General features: G+C 35.1%; 1 long non-coding RNA gene and 1 other non-coding gene across 2 annotated transcripts in view; one reads left to right on the forward strand and one right to left on the reverse strand.

The window, feature by feature from the left end:
- LOC114580342 overlaps nt 1-14,345 on the reverse strand; it is a 15,163-nt gene extending 818 nt beyond the window's left edge. The window contains exon 1 of the long non-coding RNA XR_003701713.1: nt 13,733-14,345. This is a non-coding gene — a long non-coding RNA (uncharacterized LOC114580342). The remainder of the gene's footprint in view (nt 1-13,732) is intronic.
- On the forward strand, nt 1,095-1,213 carry LOC114580346. The gene has a single exon (XR_003701719.1). It is a non-coding gene; the product is annotated as a 5S ribosomal RNA (ribosomal RNA).
- Nucleotides 14,346-16,524: the final 2,179 nt, after the last annotated feature.

The raw sequence follows: 16,524 nt of genomic DNA on the forward strand, positions 1-16,524 counted from the left end.
CATGGGCTCGTTGGATTCGTCTCGTCGAGCCGCTCGATTCGACTACAAGCATGTCATTTTTGAAAACCGTTTGGTAATCCAAATTGTGATTCGAACCTCCCAACAGCGCTTCTAACCCTTGATTTGGACCCATTTGGGCTCGGATTGGGTTGGATTTGGTGTCATTGGGTTCGTATTCTCGAGACGTTCAGTTCGACTGTAAGTTTGCTGAAATCGGAGTTCAAATATCCCAATTTTAATTTCAGAAGTTTCCAACTTGATTTTGCATCGAGATTTGTGCCCGATCAAGATATATTTTTGATGATATATATAGTTGCTCATGCAATGGTTATCACTTTATTCTTAGCTTTTGCTGTTACCAAACGCTGCAAGAACACAGAGTTTACTACATGGATAACCAGAATGTTCACTGCATGAATGACCAGCGAATTTCATCATTGGGCTGCAACTGGCATTAAATTGAGCTAAAGCCCACTACAGCACTGCCACAAATATAGATAAAGCCTGACAAAAATAAACATTCAGAGAATAGCATCTAAACAAGATAGAATTAGGGTGCAACCCACCGTTTCAAAGAAAATCAAGTACTTGTCTATGGTACGCAGCAGCAGCAGCAACAACAGAAGCGAAGAACAATGAGCACTGTACAAGACGATGGATTACAACTACGTAATAAATATTTTCCATGGCAAAGAAAATTACTTTCCACACACAGGACCATTTTATTGTGAAGCAACACAATACAAATTAGCAAAAAAAATTGTTTGAAATAACATTGTGCATTAAAAGCCCTTAGAAATGCTTTGAGTAATTCTATAAGGAATACCTCAAAAAGATTCTTTTGAGTGATCATCATCATTAGCTCGAGGAGAAGAGTGAAAAGAAAATTCTTACAAATGCCAAAAATAATTAGTCAAAACAAATGCATTGAAAAATTTTTTATATGCATGCAAACCAAGGCCAAATCGTTGTCAATCAGCACCTTAACAATTTGCAGCCCTTAGCGTGAGACCTTTCCCTATCAACATCATCATCCTCAAGCATAACCAAACCCTAAAAAATAATAACAAATCCTTGAAGTAGGGAATGATGGATGGTGCGATCATACCAGAACTAGTGCACCGGATCCCATCAAATCTCCACAGTTAAGCGTGCTTGGGCAAGAGTAGTACTAGGATGGGTGACCTCCTGGGAAATTCTCGTATTGCACCCCTTTTTTTTTTTAAGTAGGGAATGATGAATCACCTTACCATGGGTTTTAACCCAAATACAACCACTATAATCATGAAGAAGAAGATGATCATAAAAATGATTATGTTATTTTCACTTATTTTATGTTTTAAATTAAAACAATTTCTTCAGTTACTTCGACGGTAGCATATTTTCCCAATTCAAGAAACCAAATGATCCATATAAAGAATTCTTTGTATAAATGCAGCAGTACATGCTACTTCATTTGACATGCACGCAATCATATAAGAAACTATGCAGAATTGAAACCATCAGGGCGTAATTGCATCGTCTAAGTACCAAGATAATTTGAGGAGTTCAGAGTAGCAGAGACAGAGAGAGAAAGAGAGAAAGAGAGAGAGAGAGAGAGAGAGAAGGCAAGTGAGAAAGTCAACTTCATCGCCTCCAAGACTGATGAAGAAACTTTACTCACGTTTCCGAAGGGATGAATATAAATCAAGTCAAAGTTGTCTAAAGAAGATTCCATGCCCAAGCGATGTTTAGTAGAAACATCCGAACAGAATTTAACTTAAATTCTGCCGAAATCAAAATTGCCAACCTTGGAACCCGTTTCAATGCTGTTTGAATTGGACGGATTTCACTTAAATCCTCAAATCTCATCACGAGCTCCTCTCCTCCTTCACATTCCATCATACGCCGCCACTGGCCCGGTCCTCTCCAGCAAGATTCCACCGCTTCCTCTTAAATATTTAGTTAAATTATTAGTAGTATAAAATAATTATCTGATACCTATAAAAAAATAAAAATATAAAAAAGATCAAAAGATAAACTATACTAAAATTAGACCAACAAAGTTCTACGTACTCTAATGTTGGGCAATAGAAAGGCCATTAAAATATAATTTGGATATGGTAAAATTGAGAATGATAAGATGAATATGTGACTAAATAAGTAAGAAAAAGGCTAATAATAATAATGATAAATGCACTACCGTTTTTTCTGCCTTTTATAAAATGAAACAATGTGCTAAGCTTGCTGAAAAGTCTTAAATACATTCCAACAATAACTAATCAGACAAATGAAATGGATAAATACCTGCCTGCACAATATTCTTAGCCATATTCCCTTTCAAATTGTTGTGTGCCCCGTAGAGAGATGTAAAATTTACTGTCTTAAATTTTCACGAAAATATATGAGCCCAAGAATATGCTTCCAAATATGAAAGAGATCATTTGATCACTCAATTAATATTCAAAATCATTTGTTAATATCTTCAGCTGACATGTAAATCCAAATGAAAACTGATATATCATCAAAAAATTATCAAGATTGGGCATGAATCTCTCAAGGAAAAATCAAGTTGGAAACTTCTGAAATTAAATCTGGGACCATCCGAACTCCGATTTCAGTAAATTTACAATCAAACTGAAAGTCTAAAAAATATGAACCCAACAACACCAAATTCGACTCAATCTATAGCCCAAATGGGTCAAAATCAAAGACTCGAAGCATATTTGAAAATTTCAAACTATAAATTGGATGACTAAATGATTACCAAAAGAGACATACCTATAGCCGAATCAAGCGGCTCAATGAGACGAATCCAATGAGCCCAAGATCGTCAAATTCCGACATCATTAAGACATTCAAATGCAAATGAAAACGATTTAGAAAACTCCATAAAATTGATTGTAGTTAATTGAGGGGAGCAAATTTGCAACTTTATAGGGACAAAAAAAACCAAGAATATCAAGCCTTTTATCTCACTACATGGGGTCAACTGCATGAATCATTTTTCTCGACAATCTTTTTAAATATAGTAAAAAAACTCATTTCTAATACTTTCTAGCCGAGCCTTTTTAAGCCAACCTTTTTTAGCATTGACCAAATCTATCACATCTACTCTCCCAACTAGGTCATCAGAGTGGCGACATTTTATGTCACAAAACCATCTAAGGCTACTCTCCAATATTACCTACCACTGGAGCTTCTTCAACCATTCACGTATACATCTAAGTGTAGAGCCACTCATCCATATGAGTATCCTCAACTCTACAACAATTAACTTAATTTTATTATGTAAAGCCAATCATTCACCTGAGTGTCCTCATCTCTGTAACACTTAATTTAATGCTTCTCTTTTAACGGCCAACTTGTGACATTACAAAAAGATAGAGTTTAATCATAGCCACAGAAAATGAGTCCAGAGGTAATGTTATAGCTTTTACAATCATCATCATCACTGCATCGACAACGCTGATGAAGAAATTTACCTTATAGAAATTCATCATCAGCATCCACAGCTAGTACATTCTATGATCACAATGGTTCTCTGAAGCCAAATAAAAAGAAAAAGACTCAACTGATTAGGGCTGCAAGCGAACCAAAAGTTCGACGAGCTACTCGTTGTTCGGTTCGATTGAAGCTCGATTGTGATCGTTTAATTAGCTAAACAAACAAACTTGAACAATATTTTAAATATTCGATTCTTAAATAAACAAACTTGAACATTAATGCGTTCGGCTCATTTATGTTCGCGAACAACATCATTTGAAGTTCGTGAACAAGCTCGACATTAAGCTCGATAAAAGCTTGATTCTTGTTTGATTTTGAACTCGTGAATAAGCTAGATAAAAATAATCAATATTTGACTATAAAATTAATAAATATAAATAATCGCTTTTGTTACATAGACAATTGCTTTTATTATAAATGTGTTTGTTCATAGATATGTTCATGAACGTATTTGTTTGATAGTTAAAATAAATTTATTAAATATGTTCGCGAACAAGCTCGATAAGCACTAAACGAACAAACATGAACTGAACATGAACCGAACATGAACACTCATTAATTTAAATGAACCAAACATGAACACAAACAATAAAGCTCGAACAAACATGAACCAAACTTGAACAAGCTGATATTAAATGAACACAAACATGAACACTCACATACTCAGCTCGGCTCAGTTCGTTTGCAGCCCTGAACTGATGATCAAAAGTCCATAGATCATCTCTAAGATTAACAGTTAATAATGCGTCACAAATAAAGCAGAAAACAAGCTTCCAATCTGATCACCACCCTTAAGAATAATTCCATAAGGACACTTTTATACAAAAAAGCCAACAAACCCACAAATTCGGTCATAATGCCTTGTAATGAAACGAACAGAGAGAAAGAAGAGAGAGATGGTGAAAGTTCGGAATTATTCACCCATTGTAATGAAGCTTGCCTGAAAAGTCTTAGATACATTCCAACAATAACTAATCAGACAAATGAAATGGATAAATACCTGCCTGCACAATATTCTTAGCCAGATCCCCTTTCAAATTGTTGTGTGCCAGAACATTTACGGTGGTAGAGAGATATAAAATTTACCTTTTTAACTTTTCACGAAAAGATATGAGCCCAAGAATATGCTTCCAAATAAGCAAGAGATCATTTGATCACTCAATTAATATTCGAAACCTTTTGTTAATATCATCAGCTGAAACGTAAATGCAAATGAAAACTGACATATCATCAAAAAATTATTTTGACCGGGCACGAATCTCAAGACAAAATCAAGTTGGAAACTTTAGAAATTAAATCCGGGACCATCCGAACTCCAATTTCAGTAAACTTGCAGTCAAACTGAAAGTCTCGAAAAATTCTTACTAGAAAGAGACATCAACAACACACTACTGAATGTAACTTAAGAGAAAGCATATATTCTAACTTAAAGCAACTGAATGAGTCCTACAGAGTATTCTTTGTAACCATTCCGTAAAAGCTATTTCCTCAGATATGCATATGCAAAGAATAATATAAACTTTGCAGAATTGATCCGATCATGAAATATTGCAATGTGTATCCATCATGGTAATTGAAGATAAATTCCCCCGTTTTATCTTATATACCCGATAAAATAAATCAAGGCAAACGAAGGATTTCACACGTCACTGCTACTGCCAAATGCTTCTTCAGCAACATTACGCAAAATTTGTCAAAAGTTTATAGCATTTTGATTTGGGGTAGAAATACGACAGTTTAGGACATTAGGTTAAGAAGCTGTATGGATGCAGGATTTAAACTAAATCCACCCAAACAGCAAAAATAACAACGTAGAGCAAGAGCAGAACAAACTTCATTCCTATGCATTACCACAGTAAAGGATTTATTAAATACTTTGCAGAAATCCTTCACAAGGCGGATGCGAGATCCCATTTAACATCAATCCATGCACAACCCTTTTCAAGCCTAAAATTCGAGTAATTAAAGTTGCTAGCACAGTGTTTCTCACTTAATCCTAAGCTTTGCCGTTGCCAAACCCCGCAAGACCACATACAGGGATGACCAGAGAGTTTACAATATGAATGACTGGGGAATTTCATCATAGGGGGTTGTTGGATCACCTTATCGTGTTCAGATAAGCCCAAGTTTAACTACAATGATAAAGAGAAATTATTTCCACACACATCACTAATTATGTCCTCTATCAAAATGCCCACTACCGTTTGAGACAGTTTTCTTTGCGTCTTCTAAAACAGCTTTCTAGTTCAACATTTTCAAGTTTAAGAATTAAATCTGACTAAGGATAAGGAAAGCTCAACCATGGAAAATCCACTGATAGCTGGAAACAGTAGCTGCATAGACACAGTTATAAACATAGGCACTGATGACTTATATTTGACCACACAACGTCATGCTTCTTCCGCTACAAACATACATCTGACCCCGCCATATAATTCCATACCTACCACACTGCACAATGTGCAACACCCAAAACCTATAAATATAATAATCCAAAAGGAAACAAAGTAACTAAGAAAAAAAAGAAGAAGAGATAATAACAAGTAGCTTAATTGACAATGGGATCCATGAGCAAAGAAAAGCAGAGTAGTGTTCTTAAGATCATAGTACATGAATTCCCCTAGTAAAGTTTTAAAATACTATAGTCTTTAGGCCATTTCACCAGTATAATTAAACACATTATGTAGAGGTGTTATTATCAGAAAACGATGAACCAAATAGAAAGATAAAGAGTAAATTGATATTTGTTCCGGGGGCAGCGGACCCCCGATATATCTACCAACAATTACTTATTAGTTTTCCCCCTTGAAAATTATAGCAGGTTATGCCAATCATAAAGAAAAAAAAACAACATGCAACTTTAGTTATATTTATAGCACTGGTCTTCGTATCTATCATGTAAATAAGCCAAATTAGCTTGGTTTCATGATAAAAATGAAGATGACATAAAAAATATGTGCAGCTCACTCATTAAGATTTAGCCGCATAATGCAATTTCCTTCCCTTCTCATCAAGAAAGATTCCAAGATTTCACCCACATGCATAAAAAATATAATGAAGACAAAGGCCCTCAAACTTACATAGGCAATAGACTATTATCTATTTTAGAAGAACAGCAGCTAGATCTTATCATGAGAGACAATTTAACTATTATTCATTTTACAAAAATAGAAGCTCTATCCTCACACATCTTATAGAATTCACCCTGTTTTGGAATGTTTCAAATTTACAACTCAATGTACCTTCAGTTGAAATTCACTTCAAACCTCAATCATGTAAGAAAAGTAGTTGAAAGGTAAAAGATATGAAAGGATAAGAACCCAGCTCTTTTAAAACAATGAGCATAATGATGTTCGCAATCAGTACACATAACTTCACCTTCTAAAAAGACTAAGAACTCATCACTTGGGATTCGTAATTTACTTGTTTAAACCAATTCCTTAAACCAATTACTTGTTTAAACCAATTCCTTATCAACACCACCTAAACCAACCAGTCAAGACGTAACTATTAAGTAAATAATAATTCTTTTCCGCATAATTCCTCCAGCCAAATCATAACCAAAAGAGAGGCATTCCCAAAAGGAGATGAGAACAGGAAGAACAAAAAAACAATAAGGAACATATGATGGTGGCATACATGAAATAAGAAAACTGGAGAAGCTTTGCATATTATATTGCACATTGTGTAGTACTACATTTCAAAAAGGAAAGAAGAATTAGGGACCAATACACGAATAATACCCCAGATGATTCTGGAAGTCACAAAATATGATGCGGGAAGCATTCTACTAATAGCTACGCATGAATCCCACTGGTAATAGCAGCTGTGCGGTTGCCAGAGAAGCTCCAGGCCATCCAAACACAACACATCAGTACCATGGAAATATAGAGATATTCAGTAGCAGTCTTGTGCAATCAATAGCTAAATTCTAAATCATCATCATCATCAACCTCACAAATTCTTATTCAAAAGACACAATATCACACTACTGAATGTACAGATTGGTACAAATCTTGACAAATGGGTCCTCCAATGTCCTAACTCTATTGTATAGTGGAGAAGAGGCATGATTGCAATGAATTCAAAAATATTTTATCATTCATCATATCCTAACAAAATTTCCATGATTGAATACATCCAATCAAAGCTTTAGATGAAAGACTTCCACGTACAGTAACACTACAATTTGAAAAAATTATCTTGGGAGCTTGAATACTCAGGAGTAACAGAAAAACTTTGGTTCTATAAATTATTATGCTTAAATACTTAAGAGTAGCAATTGCAGTTGTATAGAAGCTCTAGGCCATCATCTCTACCTTGCCATATCATCACCATAAGAAACAAATTTTACTAAGGAAACTTGGTGATGGTTAACATACACCATCAAACCGACAATTCATGCTGCGTAGGGCACAAATCTTACTATAAGCATAATATTAGAATATAATTGCTTTTGTTTGTAAAGTTGAAGCAAATGACAGGATTTCTATCTATAGGCTCAGAAAAATTTTGGGGGCTTGAATACTCAGGAGTAACAGAAGAACTTTGGTTCTATAAATTATTATGCTTAAATACTTAAGAGTAGCAACTGCAGTTGTATAGAAGCTCTAGGCCATCTCTACTTTGCCATATCATCACCATAAGAAACAAATTTTACTAAGGAAACTTGGTGATGGTTAACATACACCATCAAACCGACAATTCATGTTGCGTAGGGCACAAATCTTACTATAAGCATAATATTAGAATCTAATTGCTTTTGTTTGTAAAGTTGAAGCAAATGACAGTATTTCTATCTATAGGCTCAGAGAAACTTTTGCCTTCAAGAAAGATTTAAAAGATTCTTTTCCAAGCAAAATATAAAATGAAGAAAATGGGCCCTTGAATTTCACCAAAATACCTCACAATTCGTATCTTTTTTGTCATTGTAACACCAAACCAACTTTTTTTTACTAGTAAATTCGGTAAAGTAAATCTACATGTGTATAATCCTGCTCAAATATAATATATAATTAGATAGAGAGAGAGGATACCCAAAGAAAATTTGTCTCAAAATAGAAATAAGCAAAAATTTTCGACTGTTTTTGCACAGCACTTCAAGCGATAAGAGGCCCAAGAAACTTTTGAAATTTATCACAGAGAAAGAAATAAATCTTTCTCCCTACCCTCTCAAGTCAAGCACTAATTAAGAAAACAAGGAAGCACCAGTTGTTTGAAAAAATTCCAGCCCTCAATGCCTCATCACTGGCAGATTTTCACGCCAAAAATCACTGATATGTCAGAAAAAAGAAGAGAATTGATCGTTCATATTTGCTAATCTATGATAACAAAACTTTGTGCAACATCCTGAGTACCTGTTCCACTGCAACTCTTGCTCAAATATACATCTACAATAGCCTTAGAAAGGAATATTATTGGAACTGCAAAGAATACAATGTCTAATTGAGGATTTAAAATGAAGAAAAGAATAAAATTTGGTCATATGGGGTAGCCAATCGTATGGACATCATGACATGCATGAAAAGTACTGTACTGTTATGGCCACCGGTCAGTAAAGCATGCTTTATTGAAGCCACCCTATAGATCCAGCAATCCAATCAACAGCATGTTGGTGAATAAACAATATCCCCGGCATCGCATTCCAATCCATAAAAAATATAAAAAGGCGTAGCAAAATAATGGGAATTAAAAGAGAAGCATAAAAGATTTCGTTTGAGTAGATCTAAAGCTGAATACAGTGAGTATAATTTTAGTAGAAATTTATCTAGTGGTGTATTGTGACATTAGACAATCAAGTTATTAAGAAGAGGGCACGTTTAGATATCTTGGGTCTGTTGTTCAAAGTGATGATGAAATAGATAAAGATATTATTAGTCTAATTCGAATTGTATGGTTGAAGTGGAGGAATGAATCGAGCTTGTTGTATGAAAGCAACGTACCCCTCAAATTTAAGGAGAAAACTCCTATAAGATGGTGGTGAGACCTGTAATGTTTTATGGCGCAAAATAATGGACATTAAAAGAGAAGCATAAAAGAAGAATGAGGAACCAATAAGAGAGGGCTTACATGATATTGAAAATCATAAAATAGGACAAGTGTTGCAGTTTTCAATGAACAACCATACATGATCCCCTTAGTAGTGGCCACTATGATTTCCTTAGAAGCTTAAAACCATCCCAACATGCTCAATCATTACCATAGGAAACATAGAGATACTCCTTTGCAACCATATACAACAAATGGCTAAATTCCAAATCATCATTATCATCTCCCGCACAAATTCTAACTAGAAAGAGACATCAACGGCACACTATTATCTTCATAAAAATGATTACTTTAATTTTTCATCTCACACCGCATCACAGATATCATGTTAATGAACATGAATGAAATCTTAAATTTATTTTATCTTATTTAATTCATCAAAATATAACCATTTCATTGGTGGAACTTTAGAGAAAGCATATATTCTAACATCAAGCAACCAAATCAGACCTACAAGGCCTTTTTTGTTAATAATTCAAAAGTAAATGATACTTTACCTGACATGCAGATGCAAAGAATATTATAAATTTTGCAGACATGATCGATCATGAAATAGTTGCATTGTTTAACTATCATTAAAATTGTAGGGGTTCGGTGCAGCACATAGAGACGGAGGGACGAGGGAGAGAGAGAAAGAGAGAGAGAGAGAGAGAGAGAGAGAGAGTGAGGTAGCAAATCACCATAAACAGCTGTTCGGTAGCAGTTTCTGAGAAGTATTAACCTAAATCCTGCCAAATAGCAAAAATTAGATCTTTAAACCCAACATAATCTTAAATCAGCTTCACCCCATTTTATCTTAAACCCCCGATTATGTAAAAACGGCAATCGGACGTATTTCACACGTCACTGGTCCTGTCGATGTTTCTTCAGCCAGCTTTTGCAACTTTCTGGCTTCTCGATCGTCTAGGGTTTCTAGAATTTCGATTCGGTGGAGAAAGACGAGGGTTTCGGACACTAGGTTAAGAGGCTGTACGATTTGGTTTTGCATTTTAGGCCGTTTGGCTGGATTTCGCTCAACTCCGCCTCAAATCAGGCATAAACCCTGCTACCAAACAGCCCTTAAATCCTACAAATCTTAAATCCCGTTCCTTCTCCGTTGTCCCTAACGGGATTTAGGAGAAGAAGCGTGCTAAACGAGAAGAGAAAGATCGTTGCCTCCAGCCGACACTTCTCATCCCACATCGCCACAGATGGCGAAGAAGCTTCGGGACTCTTTCAAAACAATAGTTGAATAACGCGAAACCACGCAGCGCGAAGAAAAGGCGACTAGGAAACGCAAACCTGGACAGGCCAAAGGCTACCGAGAAAGCATAGACAACACCCTTTTATATAGGCAACATCCGTTATCGCTCGGACCAGCTTTTTTTTATTTTTGTTAACTTTCATTTCTTAACCGTATCAAACAAATCATGTGAAAAAGATAATCGGTCGATTGAATATTAAAACAATTTAAATTTATCGTCTAATTACTGATTAATTTTGAAATCTTTATTTAAAACTAAATATTAAGTACTTTTTTATATTTACACTATTAGATATTAATAGCTTCAAAATTAACTATAATAATAATCTATAATAAATATAATTCATTTAAAAAAAATTAAAATTACTCATGATCAATAATACAAATTTAATGTGAAAATAATAATTAAAGTACTTTTCTATGTTAAATTAACAGCTGATTATATCAAACTTAGCAAATGATGTTGATAAAGATGAAGATGACATAAAAGATATGTGCAGCTCACTCATTAAGATTTAGCCTCATAATGCAATTTCCTTCCCTTCTCATCAAGAAAGATTCCAAGATTTCACCCACATGCATAAAAAATATAATGAAGACAAAGGCCCTCAAACTTACATAGGCAATAGACTATTATCTATTTTAGAAGAACAGCAGCTAGATCTTATCATGAGAGACAATTGGACTATTATTCATTTTACAAAAATAGAAGCTCTATCCTCACACATCTTATAATATTCACCCTGTTTTGGAATGTTTCAAATTTACAACTCAATGTCCCTTCAGTTAAAATTCACTTCAAACCTCAATCATGTAAGAAAAGTAGTTGAAAGGTAAAAGAGATATGAAAGGATAAGAACCCAGCTCTTTTAAAACAATGAGCATAATGATGTTCGCAATCAGTACACGCAACTTCACCGTCTAAAAAGACTAAGAACTCATCACTTGGGATTCGTAATTTACTTGGTTAAACCAATTCCTTATCAACACTACCTAAACCAAACAGTCAAGACGTAACTATTACGTAAATAATAATTCTTTTCCGCAAAATTCCTCCAGCCAAATCATAACCAAAAGAGAGGCATTCCCAAAAGGAGATGAGACCAGGAAGAATAAAAAAACAATAAGGAACATATGATGGTGGAATACATGAAATAAGAAAACTGGAGAAGCTTTGCATATTATATTGCACATTGTGTAGTACTACATTTCAAAAAGGAAAGAAGAATTAGGGACCAATACACGAATAATAGCCCAGATGATTCTGGAAGTCACAAAATATGACGCGTGAAGCATTCTACTAATAGCTAACATGAATCCCACTGGTAATAGCAGCTGTGCGGTTGCCAGAGAAGCTCCAGGCCATCCAAACACAACACATCATTAGCATGGAAAATATAAGGATATTCAGTAGCAGTCTTGTGCAATCAATAGCTGAATTCTAAATCATCATCATCATCAACCTCACAAATTCTTATTCAAAAGACACAATATCACACTACTGAATGTACAGATTGGTACAAATCTTGATAAATGGGTCCTCCTATGTCCTAACTCTATTGTATAGTGCAGAAGAGGCATGATTGCAATGAATTCAACAATATTTTATCATTCATCATATCCTAACAAAATTTCCATGATTGAATACATCCAATCAAAGCTTGAGATGAAAGGCTTCCACGTACAGTAACACTACAATTTGAAAAAAATATTTTGGGGGCTTGAATACTCAGGAGTAACAGAAGAACTTTGGTTCTATAAATTATTATGCTTAAATACTAAAGAGTAGCAACTGCAGTTGTATAGAAGCTCTAGGCCATCTCTACTTTGCCATATCATCACCATAAGAAACAAATTTTACTAAGGAAACTTGGTGATGGTTAACATACACCATCAAACCGACAATTCATGTTACGTAGGGCACAAAGTAAATGAGTACCGGCCCCACAGGGGCCGGTGGGGCTATGGACCGAGCAGGTCCATCAGAAACTTTTGAAATTTATCACAGAGAAAGAAATAAATCTTTCTCCCTACCCTCTCAAGTCAAGCACTAATTAAGAAAACAAGGAAGCACCGGTTGTTTGTTTGAAAAAATTCCAGCCCTCAATGCCTCATCACTGGCAGATTTTCACGCCAAAAATCACTGATATGTCAGAAAAAAGAAGAGAATTGATCGTTCATATTTGCTAATCTACCATAACAAAACTTTGTGCAACATCCTGAGTACCTTGTTCCACAGCAACTCTTGCTGAAATATACATCTACAATAGCCTTAGAGGAACTCCAAAGAATACAATGTCTAATTGAGGATTTAAAATGAAGAAAATAATAAAATCTGGGCATATGGGGTAGCCAATCTTATGGACATCATGACATGCATGAAAAGTACTGTACTGTTATGGCCACCGGTCAGTAAAGCATGCTTTATTGAAGCTACCCTATAGATCCAGCAATCCAATCAACAGCATGTTGGTGAATAAACATTTTCCCAAAAAAAAAACAATATCCCCGGCCTCGCATTTCAATCCATAAAAAATATAAGAAGGCGTAGCAAAATAATGGGAATTAAAAGAGAAGCATAAAAGATTTCGTTTGAGTAGATCTAAAGCTGAATATAGTGACTGAATGCAGTAAGTAAAATTTTAGTAGAAATTTATCTAGTGGTGTATTGTGACATTAGACAATCAAGTTATTAAGAAGAGGGCACGTTTAGATATGTCGGGTCTATTATTCAAAGTGATGATGAAATAGATAAGGATATTATTAATCTAATTCGAATTGTATGGTTGAAGTGGAGGAATGAATCGGGCTTGTTGTATGAAAGAAAAGTACCCCTCAAATTTAACGAGAAAACTCCAAGATGATGGTGAGACCTGTATGTTTTATGGCGCAGAATAATGGACATTAAAACAGAAGCATAAAAGAAGAATGAGGAACCAATAAGAGAGGGCTTACATGATATTGAAAATCATAAAATAGGACAAGTGTTGCAGTTTTCAATGAACAACCATACATAATCTTAAATCAGCTTCTCCCCATTTTATCTTAAACCCCCGATTATGTAAAAACGGCAATCGGACGTATTTCACACGTCACTGGTCCTGTCGATGCTTCTTCAGCCAGCTTTCGCAACTTTCTCGCTTCTCGATCGTCTAGGGTTTCTAGAATTTCGATTCGGTGGAGAAAGACGAGGGTTTCGGACACTAGGTTAAGAGGCTGTACGATTTGGTTTTGCTTTCAAGGCCGTTTGGCTGGATTTCGCGCAACTCCGCCTCATAATAGGCATAAACCCTGCTACCAAGCAGCCCCTAAATCCTACAAATCTTAAATCCCGTTCCTTCTCCGTTGTCCCTAACGGGATTTAGGAGAAGAAACGTGCTAAAAGAGAAGAGAAAGATCGTTGCCTCCAGCCGACACTTCTCATCCCACATCGCCACAGATGGCGAAGAAGCTTCGGGACTCTTTCAAAACATTAGTTGACTAACGCGAAACCACGCAGCGCGCAGAATGGGCGACTAGGAAACGCAAACCTAGAAAGGCCAAAGGCTACCGGAAAAGCATAGACAACACCCAAAAGAAGATAAATTATACAGGCAACATCCGTTTTGGCTCGGATCAGCATTTTTTATTGGGATTTTTTTTTTTTGGAGGGTATTTAGGTCAATTAAGATAAACTCACACACACAACGTATACACATAGACTCGAATCTTGGACCTCTTAATGGGAAGCCTAAGCTCTCAACCAATAGACCAAGGAGAGTTGTGTTATTGGGATTTTTACATGCATACAACTTTATGATATAACATCAAATTCTTAAATATTACACTCATACCACCTATTCTCTATTTTGACGTCAAAATTATCACTCCGTTAACAACGTCCGTTTTATCTTCCTTCACGCCCGATGTCAACAGGTAGACGATTTACTTCCTACTTAGCCGGTGCTCCTCCTTCAACCCGTCGCTTTCTTTGTCCCCTTGGTCATCTTTTCTCCTCCTTCATCGTCTAATCTAGATCATCTCCTTCTCCTTCCATCTTCAGAGCTAGGATGACTATTAATCTCTTCACCTAAATGGATAAATAGAAAATTAAAGAAATTATGTTTTTGATTGATCAAAATGTGTTTCTCTTTTGGAGCAATTCATGTTATTCAAATCATGAAGCATTTTGGTCGTGTAGGCTCTGGCCCATTCCAGATTCGAACTGGAAGTTCTTCACGCAGCAGAGGCAGGAGCATGAGCTTCACGCTGTCTCCGAAGATTTCTCAACTAAAACGGTCAGAACTTACCCGATTCAGCCGGTATTACTGTCTTTAAGGAAAAAAGGCTTTCGTTGTTATTGGGATCAATACTGCATTTAACAGTATGAAGAGGCGTGATTCTGTCAGAGAGACTTGGATGCCTCAAGGTTTTGGATTTTTTTTTTTTTTTTTTTTTTTTTTTTTTTGTAGTTTTTTTTTTTTTTTTTTTGCATTCTCTTTGTAGCTTACATAATTATGCTTGCATTCACATAACTTGAATAGAATTTTGCCTCAAGGTGGAAGAGCAGCTACAGTGGAAGATATTCTACGGGTAGCTGGAAGAGCAGCTACGATGTGGAGGAGCAGCTACGGCGGAAGAGCAAATACGAAGGGATTCTGGAAAAAATCGCGATGATACACACTTGGACAGAGCATCTAACACCAGAAAAAGTGTGTTCTCTTTGCGGAAAGCCCAAGTGGGAAGAAAGATAAAACGGAGTGAGGTATCGCTGTTAACGGAGTGGTAATTTTGTTGTGAAAATAGATAATAGGGGGTATGAGTATAATATTTAAGAATTATGTGTTAAATATGTAATACACATATTATAAAGTAGAATGTATGTAAAAATCCCTTTTTTATTTTTGTTAACTTTCCTTTCTTAACCGTATCAAACAAATCATGTGAAAAAGATAATCGGTCGATTAAATTTATCGTCTAATTACTGATTAAATTTGAAATCTTTATTTAAACCTAAATATTAAGTTATTTTTTATATTTACTCTATTTAATATTAATAGATCCAAAATTAACTATAATAATAATCTATAATAAATAAAATTCATTTCATTAAAATAAAATTACTAATGATCAATAATACAAATTTAATATGAAAATAATAATATTAATTAATTTTAAATACTAAAAAAACAATTAAATATTGTCAAAGTTTTCTTAAATTAATAGACTTAAATCTTTTGCTCCTTTTTTTTCTTAACCGTAATAATAAACCATTATCTAAAGGGAAACCTTTTCCCCATCAAGCAGATCCATTACTACGTGAGAAAAGAAAGAAATATTTAAAGAATTTGTAGCCCTATCTTCAAATATATTTTATGCACATGCGAAATGCAGACATGAACCGTTAGGATTTATTAAGTAATTGTAGATACTCAACAAATATACAATTATTAATATTTATTCAGTTGTTAATATTTATTAAATATTTGCTAAATATATTTACAAATTTTATGATTAATTGCTGATTTGTTGAGTATTTATAAATACTCAACAAAATCGGAAGTTCTCTCCGTATGAACCCCGCACGTAATAATTTCTCCGGAATCACGCATGTGTTGCGCAGGAAATTTATCAAGGTATCTTCCACAAGCAGGATAGCACGTAGAGCTTTCATAAACGAGTAATTATTCTGTCAGGTAACCGAATGCATCCGGAAACCAATAACAAAATGCCACATCACTAAAGCGCTCGGTACACTCAGTATGCTC

Source organism: Dendrobium catenatum, unplaced genomic scaffold (genome assembly GCF_001605985.2).
Source record: "Dendrobium catenatum unplaced genomic scaffold, ASM160598v2 fragScaff_scaffold_974, whole genome shotgun sequence".
Taxonomy (NCBI): Eukaryota; Viridiplantae; Streptophyta; class Magnoliopsida; order Asparagales; family Orchidaceae; genus Dendrobium; species Dendrobium catenatum.